This window comes from Acanthochromis polyacanthus, chromosome 22 (assembly GCF_021347895.1).
Source record: "Acanthochromis polyacanthus isolate Apoly-LR-REF ecotype Palm Island chromosome 22, KAUST_Apoly_ChrSc, whole genome shotgun sequence".
Taxonomy (NCBI): domain Eukaryota; kingdom Metazoa; phylum Chordata; class Actinopteri; family Pomacentridae; genus Acanthochromis; species Acanthochromis polyacanthus.
The window spans coordinates 30,419,863-30,445,493 of NC_067134.1; the positions used below are offsets into that span (position 1 = coordinate 30,419,863).

A 25,631-nucleotide genomic window follows, 5' to 3' on the forward strand; every position below is an offset into this window, starting at 1 on the left:
CTTGAACATGGCCTTCGACATTTTGTCCATCTTCTGGGTCATTTGAATTATTTGTTTCGGTGGTGGTGTTGACACTAAAAAAATTTACACAAATTAAAGGGTGATTTTGGAGAATGCCGACGCCAGTGTGCTCATTGCATCAGGAACCTTAGGACTTGATAGCTGGACATTTGTGGTCAGCTGGTGGCCAGTCTGGGGGCCACTACGACTACCTTGGTTGCTGCTGACTCTGTTGTCTCTTGGCTGGAGCAAATTTCCACTGGAACTTCAATGGTTCTGTGGGCGTCTCTGGTGTACATTGTTGAACTTGCCCCTGCGGTTCTGCTGTGGTCTGAACCGTTGCTGGTTGTCCCTTTTTACTTGGCATTTGCAGTGACAGAATTTGCCACTGTGCTGTCTCTGTGCAAAGCCTGCACGAGAAGCGTTTCTGTAAAAGGGTCTGCGATGATAATCAGCTTGGTACGCTGGTCTGTTGTACCAAGTGGGCCTTGGATTGGTCAGCCTTTGGTAGCTGGGATACCTCTGCCAAGCCCATGCACGACCAGTGTTCCACTGCCTGCGTGCAACTCGATTCCTAGTGTTGCGGCTGGCATGGGGTTGTTGTCTTGCAACGCTCACCCCTTGAGGCCCACATCGTTGCACAGCTGCAGGAGGGCGCTGCCTTCTTTGAAACTGGGCGCGCTGTTCATGTCTGTGATTTGCCTTCCTATCAGAGGAATTTCTGTTGGGTGCCGAGTCAGAGTTTCTACCATGGCTGAGATGTGACAGTTGGTCAGCCATTCTTCTGTTAAACGGAACGCGGTATGGTTTTTTACTTTTAGTCGAACCATTGTCGATGGCTCTTCTGTTGGTTCCGCTCATGTCTTGGTCTCCGGAGGTGCAGCTACCTGGGTTGCTGCTCCGAGTTGTTCCAATGGCAGGTTTTGCCTTGGAAACATTGTCTTTCTCGTCCGGTGAGCCTGTGATTTTTCGGCGGCTGGCAAGCAGTTCATGTCTGCGATATTTACGCAGTGCCTGCAAATCCATGGAGGCGATGGCTCTTCTCTTGCTTCCTCTCATGTCTGGGTTGTCTGGAGGTGCAGCTACCTGGGTTGCTGCTCCGAGTTGTTCCAATGGCAGGTTTTGCCTTGGAAACATTGTCTTTCTCGTCCAGTGAGCCTGTGATTTTTCGGCGGCTGGCAAGCAATTCATATCTGCGATGTTTACGCAGTGCCTGCAAATCCATGGAGGCGATGGCTCTTCTCTTGCTTCCTCTCATGTCTGGGTGTCTGGAGGTGCAGCTACCTGGGTTGCTGCTCCGAGTTGTTCCAATGGCAGGTTTTGCCTTGGAAACATTGTCTTTCTCGTCCAGTGAGCCTGTGATTTTTCGGCGGCTGGCAAGCAGTTCATGTCTGCGATGTTTACGCAGTGCCTGCAAATCCATGGAGGCGATGGCTCTTCTCTTGCTTCCTCTCATGTCTGGGTGTCTGGAGGTGCAGCTACCTGGGTTGCTGCTCCGAGTTGTTCCAATGGCAGGTTTTGCCTTGGAAACATTGTCTTTCTCGTCCAGTGAGCCTGTGATTTTTCGGCGGCTGGCAAGCAATTCATATCTGCGATGTTTACGCAGTGCCCAACAAATCCATGGATGCAATAGCTCTCCTGTGTGACCCATGTGCCGTACGTTTAACACCCTCATCAATCACTGACTCTGAGATTCTGCGGTAGCGAGCCAACAGCTGGTATCTCTGTTGCGTGCGCAGGACCCACAAATCAGAAGAATTCCTCTTTGGTTCCTTGGCTGTGGTGGCATCTCTTGGTGCCTTGGAAATAGAAAGATTTCCAAGGCACAGGTTGTTGTAGCGGTGCATTTGTGTAGTGCACACAAACTCCGGTTCTTCTCTGCTAAAGTCCGGTGAGTGTTAAAAATCGCAGCTAATCACGAGAAATCGTGGGTTGAACTGACTCTGTTACTGAGTTATTGAGTTACACTTGTGGACTTTCTGTCACTTGTGGACTTTCTGTCAGTTGTGATGACATCACAGAGATCAAAGACATTCAAAAATGCACATTCAATGTGCATTTTTTGAATGTGCACATTGAATGTGTATCAATGCACATTCAATGTGCATTTTTTGATGATGATGAACACACACACACACACACACACACACACACACACACACAGAGTTGATCTGACAGCAGAGGAAAACATAACCACATTCTCAATGTATTTTAAATGTTAATTATAAAATTGTTTCATTACTTGATGACTTTAACCTGTCTTTAGTGTGTTATTGTGTTTTCTGTGTGTTTTAAAGTGCTTATGGTGTGTGCTAATGTGTTTATAGTGTGTGTTAATGTGTTTTAATGTGTTTATTATTATATTTCATCATTTGTTTGAAGGAGAACGGATGAACAGCGGCATCTTTGCTTTCTTCTTGTGCTTCTCTTGTTGCATCGGCTGTTGTTCTAGAAGAGCTCTGCAGCTCCTCAGTTTACAGGAGAATCAGCTATATTTTGCACAATTTTATTTTATTTCATATGGAGAATGCTCACATTTATGTGTTAAAAACAACAGTGGCTTCAACGTCTTAACTAATAGAAATCCTAAGATTAAATGAACATTTAGTTGTTAGGATCAGAACTTTTCATTCAATTCAGTTTTTATTTACATCTCATAGCTTCACAAAGACAGAAAGGACAAAAAGTGAGAAAATATCACAAGTGGAGCGATAAAGTACGGAAAAGAAAGTAAAGTAAAAGAAGTAAAAGAAAGAGAAATAAAACCCAAGGGAGCTTTGAATCCTTTGCACGAGAGATTGCGTCCATTCATTATGTCAAACGCCTGTCAATCATCTATAAAAAATTCGGCATCTAAATCACTATCATTACAGATTTCATTAGGTATCAGATAGTTGAAATCAACACTCATCCATTCAAAATATACAGAGACAGAGTACTATATTCTAAACTGTATGTACAATGGTTAATATGCAAGTATAGTATTTGCTTGACTTCCTTATTTCCATAGGTCGCTTTGTACTACAGTAAATTTCAGAGCTTTACCACTCAAACATCTGTGAAGGTATGTGTAAGGTTATGTACAACCTTTTGTGTTTATGATGAACATGCAATATCATTGTCATGATTCCTCCCTCTCCTACTCGGCAATCAGCCTAATCACCAGCGGCTGTGACAGAGCGCGGCTGCTCTCCATCAGTAATCAGGGCAGCATAAAAGCCTGACTCACTTCACCACTCACCGCTGGATTATTGCACTCTGTACGCTGCACACTGGACTCTACAAACCGCATGTCGCCACATACACTTCGCTGTTTGGACTCTGTTTCATGCTTCTCACCATATGCTCGCCACTACCTGGACTCCACTTCACTCAGTTAAATTACCTTGCCGGCTCCGCTTTCTCCCCTCCGTCTGCGCTTGGACAATCTGCTCCTCAGCCATCGTTGCGCCCCTCATCTCCGGCTCCCTCTGGTCCGTTCCCCTGTTTTCCGGATTCTCCAGTCAGTTCCCTTCCTTGGTTAGTTTAGATTTGTGTTTAGTTTTTACCTCGGCCTTCGGGTCCGCCCTTACTTCAATTCAGTTAGTTCTCCATTCTGTTATTTCCCCTTGCTTCCCAGATTAAGAGTTTTCTGTTATACATACATATATATGTATATATATATATATATATATTATATATATATATATATTGCTTTATTAAATCATCATTAATTCACCCGTCTGTCTGATTGCCTGCTGCATGGGTTCACAACCGCCTAGATCATAACAATCATGGTTTATGACAACATTTTGATGTTGAATTTAGAATCAGTCAGAATTGTCAACAAATTGTTCCTGATGCTCAAATCAAATTTTATTTATTTGTTTTTTTAAAACATGTACTTGGTTCTATAATCATTAATAGTATTACCTCAATGAATTCTGCCGTTGCCTCACAGTCTTTAAACTGAGAGTACCCAAGATCCCTCATTGTGCGGAGAGCCACTGACACAGAGCGACTCAGTGTCTGCGCAGCCAGGGACAACCTCATCTGGTGTTTCTCAAAGTAGACATGTTTGTCTGTAATTTTATTGGCAGCGTGCAGTCCATCCTTTTTTTGCGCATCATTGAGATGATTAACCTCAAGCGACCAAGCTATTTTAGCGACTAAAATGACCGACTGGCGTCATTTATGACCCCACTATATTTGACACAGGAAGATGTCTACTTAATTGCCTCTTTTTGTGCTTTCTTACCTATTCCACGCCACTGCATTTTAAGATGGATATTCTAAAATAACCTTCTTTTATTATTCATGGATTTAATCATTTTTGACTCAGAGCTAAAGTAAACCATATGAACATATGATGCATTGTTAAGAACGCAATAACATTTATTTAGAACGCTTTGTCTGCCGCCACTTCTTTTTAAAACTTTATTCCTTTTGTTTCCTCAATAGTAAATCAAAGTAATAAAACGCACAAAATCTACACAAACATCTTGTCTGTATGTGTTGCAATGTAACATGCAGAGAGGTATTTAGATTAGGGGCGGCTACGGCTCAGGTGGCAGAGCCCTTCGTCCAATGCAAGACACTTTACCCACCTTACCTCCAGTGCTGCCACTTACACTGGTGTATGAATGTGTATGCTGTGTAATGTTGGTGGTGGTCAGAGGGGTTGTAGGAGTGGATTGGCAGCCAGTCAGTCTGGCCCAGGGCAGCTGTGGCTAAAAATGTAGGTCTACCAGCTATAGTGCACTGCAAAACACTGAAATATAGCGATTAGAGGTAAAATAAATAAATAAAACTAAGGCCTACAATAGTGAAAAACCTATACACGAAACCATAGATTAATTTACGTGACAGTTTCACGAATCCTTGTGAGACCGGGTTGTATATGAATATTTTAGGTTGATGAAAAGCGGACCGACGTGGCGGATGTGGTAAAAAAAATCATTTCGAAGCCTTGTCTGGATTAAAAAAGAAAAGTGGAAGATCAAATAAATAATAAAAACTGAGGTTTCACATCAGTATTTCACTTGTGCTGTTTTATTTGTATGGTTGTTTGAAATATGTTAGAATATTAACGATGACTTATCTCTATAATTAGGGGCTCGGGCATGGAACATGCCAGAGACCTATGCTCTCCCGCCGGGTTTTGTTTCTTATTATTCCGCTTCTTCCGCCTAAAACTTTGGCTCGCTACTCCTCCCAGGGCTTTGAGAAATCACACACAAATTATATATCAGCTTGTGTGGTTTTATCGGGAATCGATGGCTATGGTTTTTCTAAGACATTCATTCATATTTGCTAGACTTATGAGCAAAAACTGCATTAATTTTACACATAGACAATGAATGGGAGGACTGAATCACTCAGACGTAAGAGTCACCTGTTTTCACAACGCCACTGCTTCGCCATACTTTCACCTACAAGCGTCATTTAACCATCAAAACGCAGTGATTTCTCTTGTCTACGAAGGGATGTATTTTATGTCATGCTGACATTTACAGTTTTTGCTCAGTGAGTCCTCAAAAAAGTGAAATTCTCAAAATCTGCTCTCTTTAGAGTGGGTCATGTGACGAGGCAGAGTGAAGGACAAGTGAAAAATCCGCCTGAAACTTTCACGATTGAATCGCTCTCACGACCAAACGACAAGTTTAGGAGAATGAAATTTGGTCAGATTGTAGACAATCTACCTGGGATTCAAATGAATCCAAGTTTGAAGACCTAGCTCTTTCTGAAGTGAAATGACAGGTAGCGGTTTACAGCAAAGTCGCACCCTTCTCTCCATAGGCACCAATGTCAACTGAATCATCTGGCTCATGGAGGGACAGTGTGTTTTTAAATCGCTGGCGCTCGGTCATTTCTCACCATATCTTGGAAAATAATCACATTTCTGGTTAGCCACAGCCTTCCTCTCGCTCACGGTCACTTTACTTTTCAGCTAGGATTAACGGTTAGGCCCGTAAGGACCGGCAGAACGCGACGTTGCGCTCCCGTTCAGAAACACTGCTGTCAGGAGCATGTCTGCCCCTTAAGAAGGCGGCGTAATAGACAATGAATGGGATTACTGAATCACTCAGACGTAAGAGTCACCTGTTTTCACAGCGCCACTGCTTCGCCATACTTTCACCTAGAAACTTCATTTGACCATCAAAACGCAGTGATTTCTCTTGTCTACGCAGGGATGTATTTTATGTCATGCTGACATTTACAGTTTTGCTCAGTGGACTCCTCAAAAAAGTGAAAATTCTCAGAATCTGCCTCTCTTCATGTGACGAGGCAGAGTGGAGAGGTGAAAAATCCGCCTCAAACTTTCACGATAGAATCGCTCTCACGACCAAATGACAAGTATTAGGAGAATGACATTGGTCAGATTGTAAACAATTTTCCTGGGGTTCAATTTAATCCAAGTTTGAAGACCTAGCTCTTTCTGAAGTGAAATGACAGGCAGCAGTTTACAGCAAAATTGCACCCTTCTCTCCATAGGCACCAATGTCAACTGAATCATCTGGCTCATGGAGGGACAGTGTGTTTTTAAATCGCTGGCGCTCGGCATTTCTCACCATATCTGGGAAAATATCACATTTCTGGTTAGCCACAGCCTTCCTCTCGCTCACGGTCACTTTACTTTTAAGCTAGGATTAACGGTTAGCCCGTAAGGACCGGCAAACTCGACGTTGCGCTTCCGTTCAGAAACACTGCTGTCAGCAGCATGTCTGCACTCAAGAAGGCGCCACGAAGAGTTGTCAGTATGTGTCTGTGATAGCTCGGCGCACTGAGCTCCTGCCTCTGGTGTGGGCGTCTTGGGTTCGAACCCAAGTTGTGATTTTTTCCTGCCGATCTTCCATGTTTTCTCTAAGTGATGTTTTATGACGTGCTTCGTCATAATTTCACCTCCAGACTTTTAGTCTTCAAAAAAAAAAAAAATCTCTTCTTTTCAGCCATGTATATATTGTGATGCTCGGATTTATGGTTTGCCATACAGAACCCTCCAAAAACCCCTGGCTTGATGGAAAAAAAAAAAAAAAACATCTCAGAACATCTGCTACAGTGCCACAGAGGCGTCACTCAGTTTTAAGGACAGGGGGGCTTAGCCCCCAGGACATGCATAGGATGTCAACAAAATTTCATTTTACAGCTAACAAAAACCTCTCTCCTTCACACAACCTTTACAGTAACTCCAATCAAAATTTTCACCAGGTGACATCTTCCTGTCTCTGCTGTCAAATAAAAGCACAGCACCATTTCTAAATAAAGCCTGCGACGGACCGGAAACGCCGAATACGCCTCTCCGCGGCCCGCTCCGGATGGAGGTCGCGCGAGGGCCCGAGCGCCGCCCGGCCCGAGCCCCTCCACGATTTCCGTGTGCGGGAATTGTCTAGTTTCTGTTTTTTGGACAATACAAATATAAGTGTTTTATTTTGAAGTAGAAAAAAAATGAAAACATGTTAAAAAGAAGGGGTATTCAGACCATCTGTATTTTTTATTTTTCTGAAGATTTATTCTTGATTTTTTATTCTTTGATATCTTAAAATCGAGGGGTTAATATTTCTAGAATTGCAACAGGTTTGGGAGCTGAAGCCTTGTGGTGACACTATATATTGCTCCATGAATAAAAAATGATTAGCTCATTCTTACAGCTATTTAAAAAATACTGAAAACATTGTATTCGATTAAAATGTAATTTAAAAAAAATGTTAATGTCATCAGGGTTTTCAGAATCGCTCTTTGTCTGGTCCCTCACTAGAGCCAATTTACCAGTGGCTATTGCCCCGGAGACATAGCTCCAGGATCACAGGGACACTCAAACCCCTCCACCGCGATAAGGTGGCGATTCTTTAGAGGGGAACACAGAACACACAGGACGCAGGACATGACGCAGGACAGGGACACAAGACAGGACACAAGAGAGAACACAAGACAGGACACAAGAGAGAACACAAGACAGGACACAAGACATGACACAAGACAGGAGAGGAAAGGAAAGGAAAGGAGGAATAAAAAGAATAAAAAGAAAGAGTAGTAGGGAAGGAAGGTGTTCAAGCCAACACCACAGCTTCATCAAAGATGGATATTGTACATTCATGGCTGCCTCAGCAGCTTTTCTGCAGAGGCAAACATATTTGAAGTCCTTGAACATGGCCTTCGACATTTTGTCCATCTTCTGGTCATTTGAATTATTTGTTTCGGTGGTGGTGTTGACACAAAAAAATTACACAAATTAAAGGGTGATTTTGGAGAATGCGACGCCAGTGTGCTCATTGCATCAGGAACTTAGACTTGATAGCTGGACATTTGTGGTCAGCTGGTGCCAGTCTGGGGGCCACTACGACACTTGGTTGCTGACTCTGTTGTCTCTTGGGCTGGAGCAAATTTCCACTGGAACTTCAATGGTTCTGTGGCGTTCTGGTGTACATTGTTGAACTGCCCCTGCGGTATCTGCTGTTGGTCTGCGGTTCTGCTTGTCTGAACCGTTGCACTGCCAGTGTCATGGTAATGACTGGATGCAGCTAATTTACAAAGAAATGATTCTGAACTACATGTCAGCTTTCAAAGATTGGACTTTTCATAGAACACTTCATGTTTTTATATTTACAGACTGACAGACAGGAATCCTAAGGCCAGTAATCTCCTCAATTAATTATGCTTAATCATCAGAGAATCATTAAACCAGCTCTGCATCTAACAGGTTCCTGCAGCCCAGAGGGATCTCAGGAACCATCAGAGTACAATCCTTTCCAGATCCAATAAATAAATAAAGGGCATTGTAAAAACCCACCATTACAAACAGGATGAATTCACTGGTCTTGCTGGAACCCTCTAATTAGCAATTAGCCTGCAATCTTATTTTCAACTGAACAATTACAAAACACACGAAAATTATTGGTAACAGACAAGTTTACAGCAAGCCGCTCGTGGCTGATCTCCGTGGCTAATGCTAATTGCTACACATACTGCAGTGGCACACATCGGCAGCTTAAACGTCTTTTAGAGTCTCCAGAATTCTGCTCTTACCGGCTGCAACCCGGATTTTGGAGATGAAGGCAATCCTGCACAGTTTGCCGCAGATCTTGATGCTTCCAACAGAAACTCACGGCCACTTTGTTTGAACTCGGTCATTCATTCTCCATTCCTCCTCAGTGCTGCGTGTGTCCCCTTTTTTTGCCGCCGGTGGTAAACCTGCAGCCGCAGATTGTTTCCGCCCCAGCTGAGTGTAGGACCTGTGCGTAAATGCTTCTCCTTTGAGTTTTTTTTTTATTTTTTATTTTTTATTTTATTTTATTAACAATACACAATAAACTTGTACAATTTAACAACCATGGCTTTGGAAGGAAAAACATGAAAAACTCTTAAAATGGGAACAAAGTCAAGAGGTAATAAATAAAGTAGGTAAACAATAATTAGATAATTAGACAAAAAATAAACAATAGTGCAACAAATTGTGCAAGGGTATGAGTCCGGAACAATAAATTCAGTTTTTAGTTCAAAGGGAGTCATTTTGTTGTTGACTTGAGTCCAGTGGGGTATCACCTATATAAGAAAATAATTTCATGGCTTTAGGACCTTCATACATTTCAACGATTTTAAATACAATTTAAGTTCATTTTTGAAAAAGGAAAAGCTGGGTGAGCATTTCTGACATTTGCTTTTGTGAATACAGAATTTAGCTATACATAAAATCACATTAATACAGAGTTCTTCTTTTTTGTTATTTAACAGGATACCAAATGTTATATCATCTCTTGAGAAACAGGATGGTGATGAAGGAAATATTTCTTTCATCCATTTCTGTAAATCTTCCCAAAACTTTTGTACTGTCACACAGTGAAAGAAAAGATGGTCTGTTGTTTCTATATCAACATTACAAAATGTACAACTGTTTTTCTTGTATATTAAAACGAATTCTAAGTAACTCTTTAGAAGGATAGATGTTGTTCATAATTTTGAAGTGTGTTTCCTTGACCTTAGGAGCAACTGGAAAGGATAAATACATTGTTCTCAATATTGAAATGGTCTTTTTATCAAATTTGGAAAGAATATCATTTTTATTTTGTACCTCAGGAAATAATTCATCTGCAAAACATTTTCTAATAAGAGAGTTACTACATTTTTTTATCTATAATAGATATTCCATGAATCATGGGAGAAGTGAGATTAACTTGTGTTTTTTGATGAGCAAGGTAATTTTTGGATAAAAAGATAAATTCTTTGGAAAGAGCACTACGTAAACGCATAAAATCTAAGAAAGGGGGGTGAAGTTGTATTTTGCACAGAAATGTTCATAATCTAGTAAATTTCCTTCATCGTCCATAAGATGTAATATTGACCAAATATTCTTTTTATACCAGTCATCATAATAAAAGGATTTGTTACGATGAAGAACATATCGGTTGTTCCAAATTACTGTTAAATGTGGAGAGAAGTTGTGAACATATAACATTTTCCAATACAGTAAGATTTGCTTGTGGAACTCTGATAAGGATATAGGAAGCTTACTAATTTCGAAGTCACAAACCAGCAAAAAGATTTAGACCACCCAGTTTTGTAAAAATGTAGTTAGGGATACAGTACCATAGGGAGCTCTGATTTTTGAGCCAAGATTTAAGCCAATTTATCTTCAATGTACCATTAAGGCATTCTAAATCAATCATTTTTAGGCCACCTTCATTTGTATCTTTGACCATATGGCTTTTTTTCAGATAATGTGGTTTATTACGCCAGATGAAATTAAAATTAATTTGGTTTATTGATTTAATTGAATTTGAAGAAACAGCATTTGAGTAAAGAGGGTAAATGCACCTTGACAAGCTCTCCATCTTTGTTAGATATATACGACCTAATATTGATAAATCTCTTTGGAGCCACATGTTGAGTTTGGTTTTACATTCCTTGAGTTTTGTCTCAATGTTGATAGTTTGACATATTTTTTTGTCTTTACCGAGTTGGATACCAAGATATTTGATCTCTGATTTCACAGGTATGCCACATATTTCTTTTGTAGTGGTGTCATGAAGAGAAAAAATTTCACACTTCTTAATGTTTAAACGTAATCCTGAAGCTTTAGAGAATTTTCCAATTTTTTCAATTACTTTTGGGAACTGTTCCTTATTTTTTAAAAATAATGTTGTGTCATCCGCTAATTGGCTGATCACAATTTCTGTACCCAGTACATTAAGTTTTTGAATATCATCGCTTTGTTTAATATAAATGGATAAGATCTCAGTAACCAGAAGAAATAAGTAGGGAGAAATTGGGCAACCTTGCGGGATACCAACATCAACCTTAAAGCTTGGAGTAGAACCATTTGGAAGAAGAACACAGCGATTTATGTTTTCATACAGGCCACAAACCAAATTTCTAAATTTAAGACCAAAACCAAAACGCTCCAGTGCAGTAAGAATAAATGGATGTTCCACCGAATCGAAGGCTTTGTAAAAGTCCAAAAAGAAAATAAAGCCATCGTCTTGGATCAGATTACAATATTCAATTAAGTCCATAACCAACCTTATATTATTATGTATTGATCTTCCTTTCATAAAACCAGATTGTGTTTCAGAAATTACACTTGAAAGTCCTGATTGTAGCCTTGATGCAAAAATATAAGTTAGAAGTTTGTAATCAGAGTTCCTGAGCGTAATGGGTCTTCTATTATCTACAATTCTAGGGTCTTTATTGGGTTTTGGAATAGAAACTATAACACCATGTCTCATTGTAGTTGGGAGAGAGCAAGTTTCGAAAATTTCTAGAAAAACATTGAACAGCAATTCTCTAATTTCCATCCAGAAGTGTCTGTAAAAGTTTGCTGTGAGGCCGTCTGAACCAGGAGATTTGTTAAGTGCTAATCGGTTGATTACAGCATCAAGTTCAGCAATTGTGAGGGGTCCATCACAGGTGTCTCTGTATTTCTCATCAATTTTTGGAATATGCTGAGCAACATTCTGTAGAAACGTTTCACAATCAGATTTAGAGAATTTTGAACAATAGAGATTGCTGTAAAATTTGTAGGTTTCAATTGATATTGATTTATTATCACTAATTTCTTTGTTGTTGATTAACAAAGATTTCACATTGTTTTTTTCCTGCCTGTTTTTTTCTAATCCACAGAAATAAGCTGAATTCTTCTCACCTTCTTCTATCCACTTTGCACGAGATCTAATAAATGCTCCTTGAGCTTTGTGAGTGTAGATTTCATCTAAATTTGACTGTAATTTTAATATTGTTTGTTTATCATCTTCACTCAACATTTGTTTGCTGCAAAGACTGTTTAGTTGATTTATAATGTTTAATTCTTTTTGATCAAGTTCTTTTTTGTGTTTTTGCTGAAAGAAATAGAAGCTTCACGAATTTTGAATTTGAGGAATTCCCACTTTTTAGCTGGAGTGGAAAGTTCTTCAGAAGATTCAATTTCACTTATAAGTGATTTTATCATGTGACAATATTCATCATTTTTGAGCAAACTTGAATTAAATTTCCAAAATTTGTTTGAAAAGATTTTAGTTTTTGATTCAACATGTAGAGAGATGACACTGTGATCAGTTAAAGGAGCTGCTGAAATAGTAGACTTGATGTTGTAACATAGTAAGGTATTAGAAATCAACCAGTTATCAATTCTCGATTTCGAGTTGTAGTTTGAACCAAACCAGGAAAATTGAGTTACTCCAGGATTAAGATACTTCCATGCATCGGTGAGACTTAAACCACTACAAAAATTATTAAATATGATATTAGGATGGCTAGAAGTATATCTAGACGGGAATCTATCTAAGAAATCATCATTAACTAAGTTAAGATCTCCTCCTATTATTACATTTTCAGTAGTGTGTGATACTTTAAGATCATCTAGATGGAATGTTAATTCATCAAGTAAACGCCTGTTCTCACTAATGTTATTAGAACCATATATATTTACCACAATTATTTTCACATTGTCAATAATTGCAATAAGAATCAGCCAACGACCATTTTCATCTGCCACATTATATATTATCTGACCAGGGAAGTTTTTGAGGAGAATAGCTACACCTGCTGATTTAGAAGTGCCGTGACTGAAAAAAGTTTTGTCACCCCATTGTTGAGTCCAAAATTTACTGTCTTCTTCTTTTGAGTGTGTTTCCTGCAACAAAAAGATTTGTGCTTTTTTTCCCTTTGCAGAATAAAAACAGACTTTTACGTTTTGTCAAGTCTCTCAGACCCCTTGCATTCACAGATAAAAAAGAAAGCGAGCTTTTAAGTTCAACCATGAAAAAAACAACAGCTTTAAAACAAGCAAACAAAAAGGAGCTTAATTGTTCAGAAGTTCACAGATAAGTTACCAACAGTAACAAAGAGTGGCAAAACCCTGAGTGTAAACATTTTTTGTATGAACCTTCAGGACCAGGAAACATCATGGTGTGACTCTCTGACCATTGATGTATGCATACCGACCACGATACATAACCTTGTCTCCTCTTCTCTTGGCAGCATCAACTTTAGGCCACACCGCCGCTCTTGCTTCCAGCACATCTTTGGAAAAGTCTTGGGCAAATGAGAAGCCGCGCTCTTTGCAGATTTTGTTGTTGTACGTCACCTTCCACAGCTCGTCTCTGTAGATCCTCATAGTGAATTGCATGATGATCTGCCTTGGGTGGGTGGTGTTGGGTCGTCCAAGACGATGTACAGTATCCAGGATGAATCCCATTTTTTCTTTCCAGCGGGGCACAAGCTGTAGAAGAAGGTCTACAGCAACTTGTCGTGTGTTTTCTCCTTTCTCTTCTTTGATGCCTTTAAGTCTCAGGTTCCATCTTCTTTTGTAATTTTCAGCATCAGACACTTTTTCTTCCAACACCATTACCTTTTTTTCCAGCACATCATTTTTCTCTTTAAGGACATTCACTTCATTTTGCAGCTGTTTGTTTTTCTCTTTGCATTCTTGTATTTCAGCAGAATTAAATTCAAGAGATTTGTTGATGTTTGCTATGGCAATGGTGTTTTGTTGGAGGTCTGACTTCATGCCAATGATGAGAGCATGCAGAGCTTGGATCTCACTGGACTGAGAGTGGATAGCTTTTAAGACATCTGCAATGGAGGCAGAACCCGGGTTGGCATCAGAGGCATCGTTGTTAGTTTTTACCTTCTTTGGGGGCTGTGGAGTCTTTCCAGGCGAAGCAAGGGCGTTTCTCAATCGTTTGACATCCGAATCCATGGCGTCGAGAGCACAGTAGTCGTGGGAAATGAGCGCGTTAGCTACTTTAGCATTAGCATTAGCTACTTTAGCGTTAGCATTCATGAGTCCTTAAAGTCTATAAATGCTGCAGAATTCACCTGCTTTAAGGCACAACAAAGTTCGTCGCAGTCTTTTTAGTCGTCACGGAGTCTGTTTTTGGGTTGGCAGTTGGTCCTGTTTTATTTAATTCAGGGTTTCACCAGAGAAAAATTACCACACGACCGTCCCCGTCGCCATCTTGCCCGGGTCGTCCTTCTCCTTTGAGTTTTCAGCTCCTTCCAGTTTGACTTGACACATAGACTGCTTTGCACTCTGTGTAACCTGTACCTTCAGAGCTCTGAATAAAAGAACAAAAGATTTATTGCAAAGAACAAAAAGGTTTTGCCTCCACAGCAGCTTGTTATGAAAATGATTGTATTTGATGATTGAATGTTCTTATTCATTGTAATACTGTGTGATGTGTGCTAAAAGAGGAACAAGGACACGAGCTATCATCAATATTATTTCATCTTACGTGTCTAATTTTTTTTAAAATGACATCATATAAATATGCACTACTGTTCAAAAGTTTGAGGTCACTTAGAAATGTCCTTTTTCTTGAAAACAGTTTTTTTCAATGAAGATAGCATTAAATAAATGATAAATCCAGTCTAGACTTTGTTAATGTGGTAAATGACTATTGTAGCTGGAAACGGCTGATTTTTAATGGAATATCTCCATAGGGGTACAGAGGAACATTTCCAGCAACCATCACTCCTGTGTTCTAATGCTACATTGTGTTAGCTAATGGTGTTGAAAGGCTCATTGATGATTAGAAAACCCTTGTGCAGTTATGTTAGCACATGAATAAAGTGGGAGCTTTCATGGAGAACATGGAATTGTCTGGATGACCCCAAACTTTTGAACGGTAGTGTACAGAAGGATATGGAAATCATAACGCAGTGTTTGAGCGGTCGTAGGTGAGCTGGTGTGCTTGAGCTGCAGCGAGTACTGGAGAGGACTTTATAGATCTACATACACCACCGTTCAAAAGTTGGGTTTTCATGTTTTACATTTCTAAGTGACCCCAAACTTTTGAACACTCGTGTTTGCGTCAGTAGACTGTTTTCTGCTGAAGTCTGCTAAAATTGGATCCAACCTGTTAACCTGCACACCAACTGACCTACAAGAGCTGCCGTGTTCATGTGCTGGGGATGCACATTTTGGATAATTGGTGGCCTTAAAAAAGAACTGAATTATCATTTGCATGAAACAAAGCCAGGAGACATCATGATGTGACTGGTTCAGCAGGCTTTGAGTGACACTGAATTAAACTTCTGCTTCAGGAAAACATGAAAGCTCTAACCAGCAGCCATTAATCGTCACAGGAGACTTTTTCACTGATCTTGTGTTGTGTTTGGTGAATTTACCATGTTGTGTATTTGTACTTTCTCTGTGTCCTTCACTGACAGTAATCTAACCACTGAGAGGTAGAACTGCTAAAAGTGTTTGAAGTTAAACACAGCAGTGTGTATCTGGTTCAGACAGAATTAATCCTCATGAAATGTGTGTGTTTCATGTAGTAACATAAGAAGGTTTTGTTTGAATGGTATGTTTCATTTTGCACAGGACCTGAGGTGTTGTGCGTATTGTGTGTGTGGTTGTGTTAATTGTGTGTAGTGATCTGAAATTCTGAGCCCTGTTTTCAAAACCATGCTTAAGCAATCTTTAAAAAAAATGTAATGCTAATGTTTCACAGATGAGACTGACAGCACATATCTACAGCCAGCAGCCAGTTAGCTTAGCATAAAGTCTGGAAACCACACAATGGGATAAATAAAAGTGCTAACAGGAGCTAAAATGGTTCATAACAGTCATGCTACTGAGAAAACACTTAAATTCCACAGAAAATCTTCCATCTAGATTATATTTAATTCCAAAAAAGTTTAAGAGAAAATACCGCTGGTATTTACAACATAAAACAGATGAGAAGTGAACGAAAACCTCCACATTACTTGGCGATTGCTATTTGTTGTGGTCTGTATCCAAAGCTCTGGACGCCAGAAAGCAATCACGCGAGCTATCGTGCGATTTCTCGTGAAATCGCACGTTTTCTTGTGAAAACGCCCCACACTTTTCGCTAGCTGAGCTGCGAAGCTGCTTGCCTGGCTAAATACTGGAGCTGTGTCAAAAATTCATTTCTCCATCACTCACATGTATGAAATGACAAATGAAAACAGACCTCAGGTTGAAAAAAAAAAGTTTCCTTTTAAGTTCTGGTGTTCTTATAAAACGTCATCAGTCAGAGACCAAGTCCTGATCCAGTTCAAAGCAGCATCTGATCAAGAACCAGTGAAATACCTGGATATGTTCTGGCTCCGCCCACATTATGGAGGATCATCAGACCAGACAAGTGAGGATTTGGAACCAAATCACCCAGAATGCATTTAGACCAGCAGCAAAGATCGAGGAGGAAACTTTCAGAGGAAACACAAGTATTTTGGGAATACTGCTGTTATTGTGACACAAAATGTAGTTTTCAGATGATTTGAGGTGAGAAAGTGGTTGTAAAAACGTCCCATGTGTGGTCAGTTTATCCAGATGAAGCTGATTAAAAATGAGCTCCAACGGTTTCAGAGATGTGAGGTCCAGGTTAGACAGCTATGATGGACAGTCAGCCTCACTGTAGAGCTCCTTATCTGGACCAGACTTTACAATCTGCTGCTCTGACGCTTCTATAGCACTTAAACAGGATATTAGTAGTTTATGTTGATCTAACCGTCACACATTGACCTCACACTTTATTTTCATTGTTCAGAGAAAAATCAGTTTGAAAGAAGTTCAAGTTATAACTTTAGATTGTTCCTGTTTTACTCAGTCACTGACTGTGATAATAAGAACAGATATAAATTAAAACACAAAATATTATTTTGAAGTTTTGTTTCTGAGTCTTCACGACAAAAAATATGTATTTTTTTGTTCCAGTCTTTGTAGTTCTTTATATTTGCTTTCAGGGCATATTTTAATTGAATATAATTGAAAATGGCAAGAAAAAGATCAGAACAAAAATAAAAACATTAGTTTTACTGCTTTACAAAAGATCTTTTTTCTATTTTCATTTTAACAATTCATCTTTGCAATGGAAGAGGATAAACATTGTCCAAATAAAAAAGCTGTGATTATCCAACATGGAAAATTAAATCCCACTTTTCAACAAATAAGCAAACAAACATGAAGATCAAAGTGTGTTATTAGTCATTTATTAAATGAAAAAAGTTATAATAGTTGAAACCCAGAGTTAAATGTAATCTGGATAGTCCTGGTGGGTTTAAATTCTTGAAGAAGTACACTGATGGAGATGTCAGAGTCTGAAGCTGGGGCCTCATGCATGCACTGTCGGAGGAAACATATGACAATTGAAAGCATCACTCACATCCTCTATATCAAAGGTGAGTGCCTGTGCAGAAATGACATGATATTCAAATCAGGACTTTCTCACACGCTTATTATGAGATAATCAGTTAAGCATCATCTCTTCTTATTTCATAGATTGCCACTGTGGAAAGAGTCGAATGTTGTCAACAGGATTTGAAACTGCGCAGGGAGACCCCAATGGATTTCTAGTCCATCGCCTTAACCACTCGGCCATGACAACTCCTGTGCTACTGCTTTCTGTTCTGTCCATGAAAAATTTGGCTTCACATACAATCATCTGTCATGTTCCCACCCTTGCTTTACACATTTATCTAATCACTTAAATATTGGAGCTCCGTCTCTCCCTGTTGCTCCGTGCAGCTGTCCTGAGGTCAGCAGGGTCTCTGCTCACTTTCAGATGTGATTACCACAGTGGGTAATATAAACACATTTGTCCAACAAACAAAAAAATCACATAAACAGCATAACTCACCTTTGAAGGCTCATAACTGGTCAGAAATGAAAAATTTCCATGAGACACGGCCATAATCCAAGCTTGGGCATCCAGACAAAACTAGCCAAGTAAAATATTTTGTCCAAAACATGTCTTGAAATCAGTAAATAATCCACAAATAGCTTGGCTTCGTGCACGCGATGCGCGCTCCGTACTCTCTACATTTCTCTTCACATCTTTATATAAGCTTATGTGGCATATTTTTTTTACCAAACTGCTGCTCAAAATGGCAGCTGAAGGCTAACCTTTTGATTGACATCGCATTTCAACCAATCAAGTGACTCTGGTCGGCCTTCCTGAGCCTAACAGCCAACCGTTGTCGCTTGTGACAAAATTGGACGAGGCTTGTTTCCCTAGTAACCGCGAGTAAATCAAGTCGAAGGAAACTTTTGACTGACACGCCTTGTAGCCAATGAGCCTGCTGAATAGAAAACAGTCGGCTTCGTAAGGTTGTCCTGAACTAAGTAAGAACCCAGGCTGTTGCAATATTGTGTTTTCAAGCTTTCACAGTGCTGCCACACTTATTTTCAGGTGTTTTATTAGGGAAAAAATTGTCTTCCAACATACAATACTCTGTGCCAGAAGCACTTAGAATAATTCTGACTGCACTGGGTGAAAATTCAGGTTGTCAGCTTTCAAATGAGACCATAACCATGCATGTACTCCAAACAGTTCAAGAACGGCATTCAATTTACTTTGCGTACATCTTCAGTAGAAATTTCAGGCGGAAATTGACTGTACTTTATAGGGTTAATTTAGTTTCATTTTCATCAGGTTGTTTTGCTGTAGAAAATACTAAGATGTTGTGTGTCGTGACAGAGATCAGGGCTTCTGGCTGATGTTCATTTCCTCCCTTTTCTCTGCACCTACTTCTCTTATCCGTTTGAACTCCTGAGAGCACACAAAAACAGTCCATTTCATAGTGATGGTGGTATAGTGGTGAGCATAGCTGCCTTCCAAGCAGTTGATCCGGGTTTGGTTCCTGGCCATCGCATGTGTGCTGGTCATGAAGTGTTGTGTGCTTAGTGTTTGTGATGGTTTAACTGACACAACTAAACACTTTGTCACAGAATGTGAATAGTATCAATGTTGTGTATCATATTCTGTAATGTTTCTGTTTCTCAGTCTGAAGGTTGAGCTTCGTGTCTTGCAGAAAGAAAGTAACGGGCGTGTCATAGTCTGAAGCTGGGGCCTCAAACATGCACTGCAGAAGGAAATGTATAACAATTGAAGCCATCACTCACATCCTGTACATAGAAGGTGAATGACTTTGCAGAAATGACATGATATTCAGATTTGCTCATAATAAGATCATCAGTTAAATATCATCATCTCTTCTAGTTTCATAGATGGCCAGGATTAACTGTTTGGAGGGGATTTTCAACCTGTGTCTTACTGCCACAGCAGAAAATAGTTCAATGTTTTCGAACCTGCATGGGGAGACCCCAGTGAATTTCTAGTCCATCACCTTAACCACTTGGCCACAAGAACTCCTGTGGTACTAATTTCTGTTCTCCATCCATCCATCCATTTTCTTCCGCTTATCTGGGGCCGGGTCGTGGAGGCAGCAGGCCAAGCAGGTCGTTCCAGACGTCCCTCCCCCCACCAACGCTTTCCAGCTCTCCCTGGAGGATCCCGAGGCGTTCCCAGGCCAGACGAGATATATAATCCCTCCAGCGAGTTCTGGGTCTACCCCGGGGTCTCCTCCCAGACGGACGTGCTCGGAAAACCTCCAAAGGAAGTCTCCCTGGAGGCATCCAAATCAGATGGCCAAACCACCTCAACTGGCTCCTTTCAATGCGAAGGAGCAGCGGCTCTACTCCGCGCTCCCTCCAGATGTCTGAGCTACTCACCCTATCTCTAAGGCTGAGTCCAGACACCCTACGGAGGAAGCTCATTTCGGCCGCTTGTATCCGTTTCGGTCACTACACAAAGCTCATGACCATAGGTGAGGGTTGTAACGTAGATGGACTGGTAAATCGAGAGCTTCGCGTTACGGCTCAGCGCCCTCTTCACCACGACGGTCCGGTACAACGTCCGCATTACTGCTGCCGCAGCACCAATCCGCTTGTCTATCTCTCGCTCCATTTTCCCATCACTCGTGAACAAGATCCAGAGATACTTGAACTCCTTCGCTTGGGGAAGCAACTCCCCCCCAACCCAGAGGGATCAATCCACCGGTTTCCGGCAGAGAGCCATGGCCTCGGACTTGGAGGTGCTGATCTGCATCCCTGCTGCTTCAACTCGGCTGCAAACCGCTCCAGTGCGTGCTGGAGGTCAAGGTCGGAGGATGCCGACAAAACCACATCATCTGCAAAAAGCAGAGATGCGATCCTGAGGGCCCCAAACCGGACACCCTCCCCACCACGACTGCGCCTTGAGATCCTGTCCATGACAACCACAAACAGGATTGGAGACAAGGGGCAGCCTTGGCGGAGTCCAACACCCACTGGAAACGTGTCTGATTTAGTCCCGAGTATGCGGACACAGCTCTCACTTGGGTCGAACAGGGACCGAACGGCTCGTAGCAACGAGCCCGGTACCCCATACTCCCGCAGTACCCCCCACAGTGCCCCTCGGGGGACACGGTCATAGGCCTTCTCCAGATCCACAAAACACATGTAGACTGGCAGGTCAAACTCCCATGACCCCCTCAGCAGCTCCACAAGGGTAAAGAGCTGGTCTGCTGTTCCATGACCGGGATGGAATCCGCATTGCTCCTCCTGAATCCGAGGTTCGACTATCAGTTGGAGCCTCTCTTCCAGCACCCTAGAGTAAACTTTCAAGGGGAGGCTGAGAAGTGTGACACCCCGGTAGTTGGCACACACTCTCCGGTCCCCCTTTTTGAAAATAGGGACCACCACCCCGGTTTGCCACTCCACAGGTACTGTACCCAATGCCCACGTGACATTGTATAGACGTGTCAACCAAGACAGTCCAACAATGTCCAGAGCCTTCAATAATAAATAAAAGTGGAGAAAGATGTATTAAAAATCATTGATCTTGCTCTGGAAAAATCAACCACTGCAATGAAAATAAAAACTCAGTTAGACATTGATTACAGCACAAGATCTGTTCAAAGAATTTAGACCATGGAAGGGTTAAAATACACCAAAATGTGAGGAAGACCTCCTTTAACATCCAAGCAGAACATTTATGGAATTGAATAGGCTAAAAAATGTCGAATTTACAGAGTTAAATGTAATCTGGATCAACCTGGTGGGTTTAAATTCTTGAAGAAGTACACTGATGGAGATGTCAGAGTCTGAAGCTGGGGCCTTATGCATGCACTGCAGAAGGAAACATAGGACAATTGAAACCATCACTCACATGCTCTATATCAAAGGTGAGTGCCTGTGCAGAAATGACATGATATTCAAATCAGGACTTTTTCACGCGCTTATTATGAGATCATCAGTTAAACATCATCTTTTCTTATTTCATAGATTGCCACTGCAGAAAGAGTCGAACGTTGTCAGCAGGATTTGAACCTGCGCAGGGAGAACTCAATAGATTTCGAGTCCATCGCCTTAACCACTCGGCCATGACAACTCCTGTGCTACTGCTTTCTGTTCTGTGTGATGAAAGCGCAAAATTTGGCTTCACATACAAACATCTGTCGTGTTCCCACCCTTGCTTTACGCATTTGTCTAATCACTTAAATATTGGAGCTCCGTCTCTCCCTGTTGCGCCGTGCAGCTCTCCTGAGGTCAGCAGAGTCTCTGCTCACCTGTTGGTGGAGGTTAAAGTTGGTGGGTACTGGAGGACAGGCTTGGTGGTCAGAAAAATGCACACAACTTTTCATCCCCTATCATCTCCATTAAGTCCAGGGACACCAGGATCCAGAGCCCAGAGTCATGACCATTACACCATGGAACTTCCTCCACTGTCCTCCACCTCATCTTCTCATCTGACAGAGATCATCAAACACAGTACTAAGTTATAACACAACAACAGAACAAAATAAAGTTAGTTTACCCTGTATAATTCCAGTGCACCAAAGGACAATCTGAAATCAATACCAGCAGTTCAAAATATAATACAGGCTATAAACAACAAAATGACTCTAGTCAAAGTCTGAAAAGAAAGTTATCAAAAAAAGACTGCAGACCATGGGAATGTGGAATCAATAGGCTCATCAATATCACTTTCCCATTATGTGGAAGTTGTTTCGAGAATGATTCAAGATTTAGTTTCATTTTCATCAGGTTGTTTTGCTGTAGAAAATACTAAGATGTCTTGTGTCGTGACAGAGATCAGGGCTTCTGGCTGATGTTCATTTCCTCCCTTTTCTCTGCACCTACTTCTCTTATCCGTTTGAACTCCTGAGAGCACACAAAAACAGTCCATTTCATAGCGATGGTGGTATAGTGGTGAGCATAGCTGCCTTCCAAGCAGTTGACCTGGGTTTGATTCCCGGCCATTGCATGTGTGCTGGTCATGAAGTGTTGTGTGCTTAGTGTTTGTGATGGTTTAACTGACACAACTAAACACTTTGTCACAGAATGTGAAAAGTATCATATTCTGTAATGTTTCTGTTTCTCAGTCTGAAGGTTGAGCTTTGTGCCTTGGAGAAAGAAACTGATGGGCATGTCATAGTCTGAAGCTGGGGCCTCAAACATGCACTGTAGAAGGAAATGTATAACAATTGAAGCCATCACTCTCATCCTGTACATAGAAGGTGAATGACTTAGCAGAACTGACATAATATTCAGACTTGCTCATAATAAGATCATCAGTCAAATATCATCATCTCTTCTAGTTTCATAGATGGCCAGGATTAACTGTTTGGAGGGGATTTTCAACCTACACACGTGGACAAAATTGTTGGTACCCCTCAGTTAAAGAAGGAAAAACCCACAATTCTCACTGAAATCACTTGAAACTCACAAAAGTAACAATAAATAAAAATTTATTGAAAATTAAATAATCGAAAACAGCCATTACTTTTGAATTGTTGATTAACATAATTATTTTAAAATACAAACTAATGAAACAGGCCTGGACAAAAATGATGGTACCTCTATAAAAGATTGAAAACTATTTGACCAGAGTGACATGATTAACTCAGGTGTGTCATTTAATTGACATCACAGGTGTTTCCAAACTCATAATCAGTCAGTCTGCCTATTTAAAGGGAGACAAGTAGTCACCCTGCTGTTTGGTGAAAAGGTGTGTACCACACTGAACATGGACAACAGAAAGCGAAGGAGAGAATTGTCCCAGGACATCCGAAAAGAAATTATAGACAAACATCTTAAAGGTAAAGGCTATAAGACCATCTCTAAACAGCTTGAAGTTCCTGTGACAACAGTGGCTCATATTATTCAGAAGTTCAAGACCCACGGGACAGTAGCCAACCTCCCTGGACGTGGCCGCAAGAGGAAAATTGATGACAAATTGAAGAGACGGATCGTTGGAATTGTATCCAAAGAGCCCAGAGCAACCTCCAAAGAAATTAAAGGTGAACTCCAAGGCCAAGGTACATCAGTGTCAGATCGCACCATTCGTCGTTGTTTGAGCCAAAGTGGACTTCATGGGAGACGACCAAGGAGGACACCACTGCTGAAAAAAACTCATAAAAAAGCCAGACTGGAATTTGCAAAAATGCATGTTGACAAGCCACAAAGCTTCTGGGAGAATGTCCTTTGGACAGATGAGACCAAACTGGAGCTTTTTGGTAAGGCACATCAACTCTATGTTCATAGACTCAAAAACCAAGCATACGAAGAAAAGAACACTGTCCCTACGGTGAAACATGGAGGAGGCTCAGTAATGTTTTGGGGCTGCTTTGCTGCATCTGGCACAGGGTGTCTTGAAAGTGTGCAAGGTACGATGAAATCTGAAGACTATCAAGGCATTCTGGAGAGAAATGTGCTGCCTAGTGTCAGAAAGCTTGGTCTCAGTCGCAGGTCATGGGTCTTCCAACAGGACAACGATCCAAAACACACAGCCAAAAACACCCAAGAATGGCTGAGAGAAAAGCGTTGGACTATTCTAAAGTGGCCTTCTATGAGCCCAGATCTGAATCCCATTGAACATATGTGGAAGGAGCTGAAACATGCCATTTGGAGAAGACACCCATCAAACCTGAGACAACTGGAGCTGTTTGCTCATGAGGAGTGGGCCAAAATACCTGTTGACAGCTGCAGAACGCTCATTGACAAATACAGAAATCGTTTAATTGCAGTGATTGCCTCAAAAGGTTGTGCAACAAAATATTAAGTTATGGGTACCATCATTTTTGTCCAGCCCTATTTCATTAGTTTGTTTTTTTAAATAATTATGTTAATCAACAATTCAAAAGTGATGGCTGATTTTGATTATTTAATTTTCAATAAATTTTTATTTATTGTTACTTTTGTGAGTTTCAAGTGATTTCAGTGAGAATTGTGGGTTTTTCCTTCTTTAACTGAGGGGTACCAACAATTTTGTCCACGTGTGTATGTCTTACTGCCACAGCAGAAAACAGTTCAGTGTTTTCAAACCTGCATGGGAAGACCCCAGTGAATTTCTAGTCCATCACCTTAACCACTTGGCCACGAGAACTCCTGTGGTGCTAATTTCTGTTCTCCATCTATCCATCCATTTTCTTCCACTTATCCGGGGCCGGGTCACTGAGGCAGCAGGCGAAGCAGGTCGTTCCCACACCGCTGTGCGCAGCGCACACACTGCACACCCAAAGTCAGCTGATCTCATGTGATGCAGATTTGCTCCTTGATCAAGTGACATTTGTCCGGATTTTTGGCACGAGCGGCGTCGGATCAGCACCGCAGCTGGATGGCCCGATTTACATACCCAGCGCAGCTGATACTCACAAGAATAACTTACTAAAATTATATGCACTCCTGTTATTAAGTCCAGTTCAGTCTGTTCATGTTAACCGTTTCAAACTAACGTTAATAGGTGTGCTGCAACTTAAATAACAAGCTTGAAATTTACCTGTCCCATTGTCCCCTTTATTATTTTTTCTCTACTGTAAATCTTCTGTCTAAGAATAAATCTGAGGCTGCTGTTCTTTTTTTTTTTTGTCTGCGAATCCGCTCAAAAATGACACCAACCAACCATGGCGTCATTACTTAAGCTTCATGCAATTTTTTTCTTCTTTGTGACTGTGACCATCACCTGCCCTCATGGCAAATTAACCTATCATGTTTATTTCAAGCTGTTTCCTACATTATGCCATTGAGGGCTGTGCACACCCAAGTGAAACATAAAACAAACACAGGACAGACAGAAAGGTGAGGCATAGACAGTGTTCTGAGAGAAAAGGTGCATTCTATTTATTTGTGCTCTTTAATTCTCTGAGGCTGCTGTTCTGAGAATGAGCTACTAAAGCTTTTTCTGAATAAATCAATAAAGATCCATTTATGGAAAGATGTGATGAAGGCAGTTTTGTCTTTAATTATATTCAACAATATAACATATTTGACCACTTTTAGTTGATTATTCTAACTTTAACAGACTAAAGTTAAGGCTATATACTTAATTTCTAGTAAGTGGCCCAGCCCCTCCTATATTTTTATGTATGTG

At 40.9% G+C, this 25,631-nt stretch overlaps 3 non-coding genes across 3 annotated transcripts; 1 reads left to right on the plus strand and 2 right to left on the minus strand.

Annotated features, from left to right (window-relative positions):
- Window positions 1-17,743: 17,743 nt before the first annotated feature.
- trnas-aga (transfer RNA serine (anticodon AGA)) lies at window positions 17,744-17,825 on the minus strand. The gene has a single exon. It is a non-coding gene; the product is annotated as a tRNA-Ser (tRNA).
- A 3,743-nt stretch (window positions 17,826-21,568) lies between these two features.
- Window positions 21,569-21,650, minus strand: trnas-cga (transfer RNA serine (anticodon CGA)). Its single transcript has one exon. It is a non-coding gene; the product is annotated as a tRNA-Ser (tRNA).
- Window positions 21,651-22,454: 804 nt separating this feature from the next.
- trnag-ucc (transfer RNA glycine (anticodon UCC)) lies at window positions 22,455-22,526 on the plus strand. The gene has a single exon. It is a non-coding gene; the product is annotated as a tRNA-Gly (tRNA).
- Window positions 22,527-25,631: the final 3,105 nt, after the last annotated feature.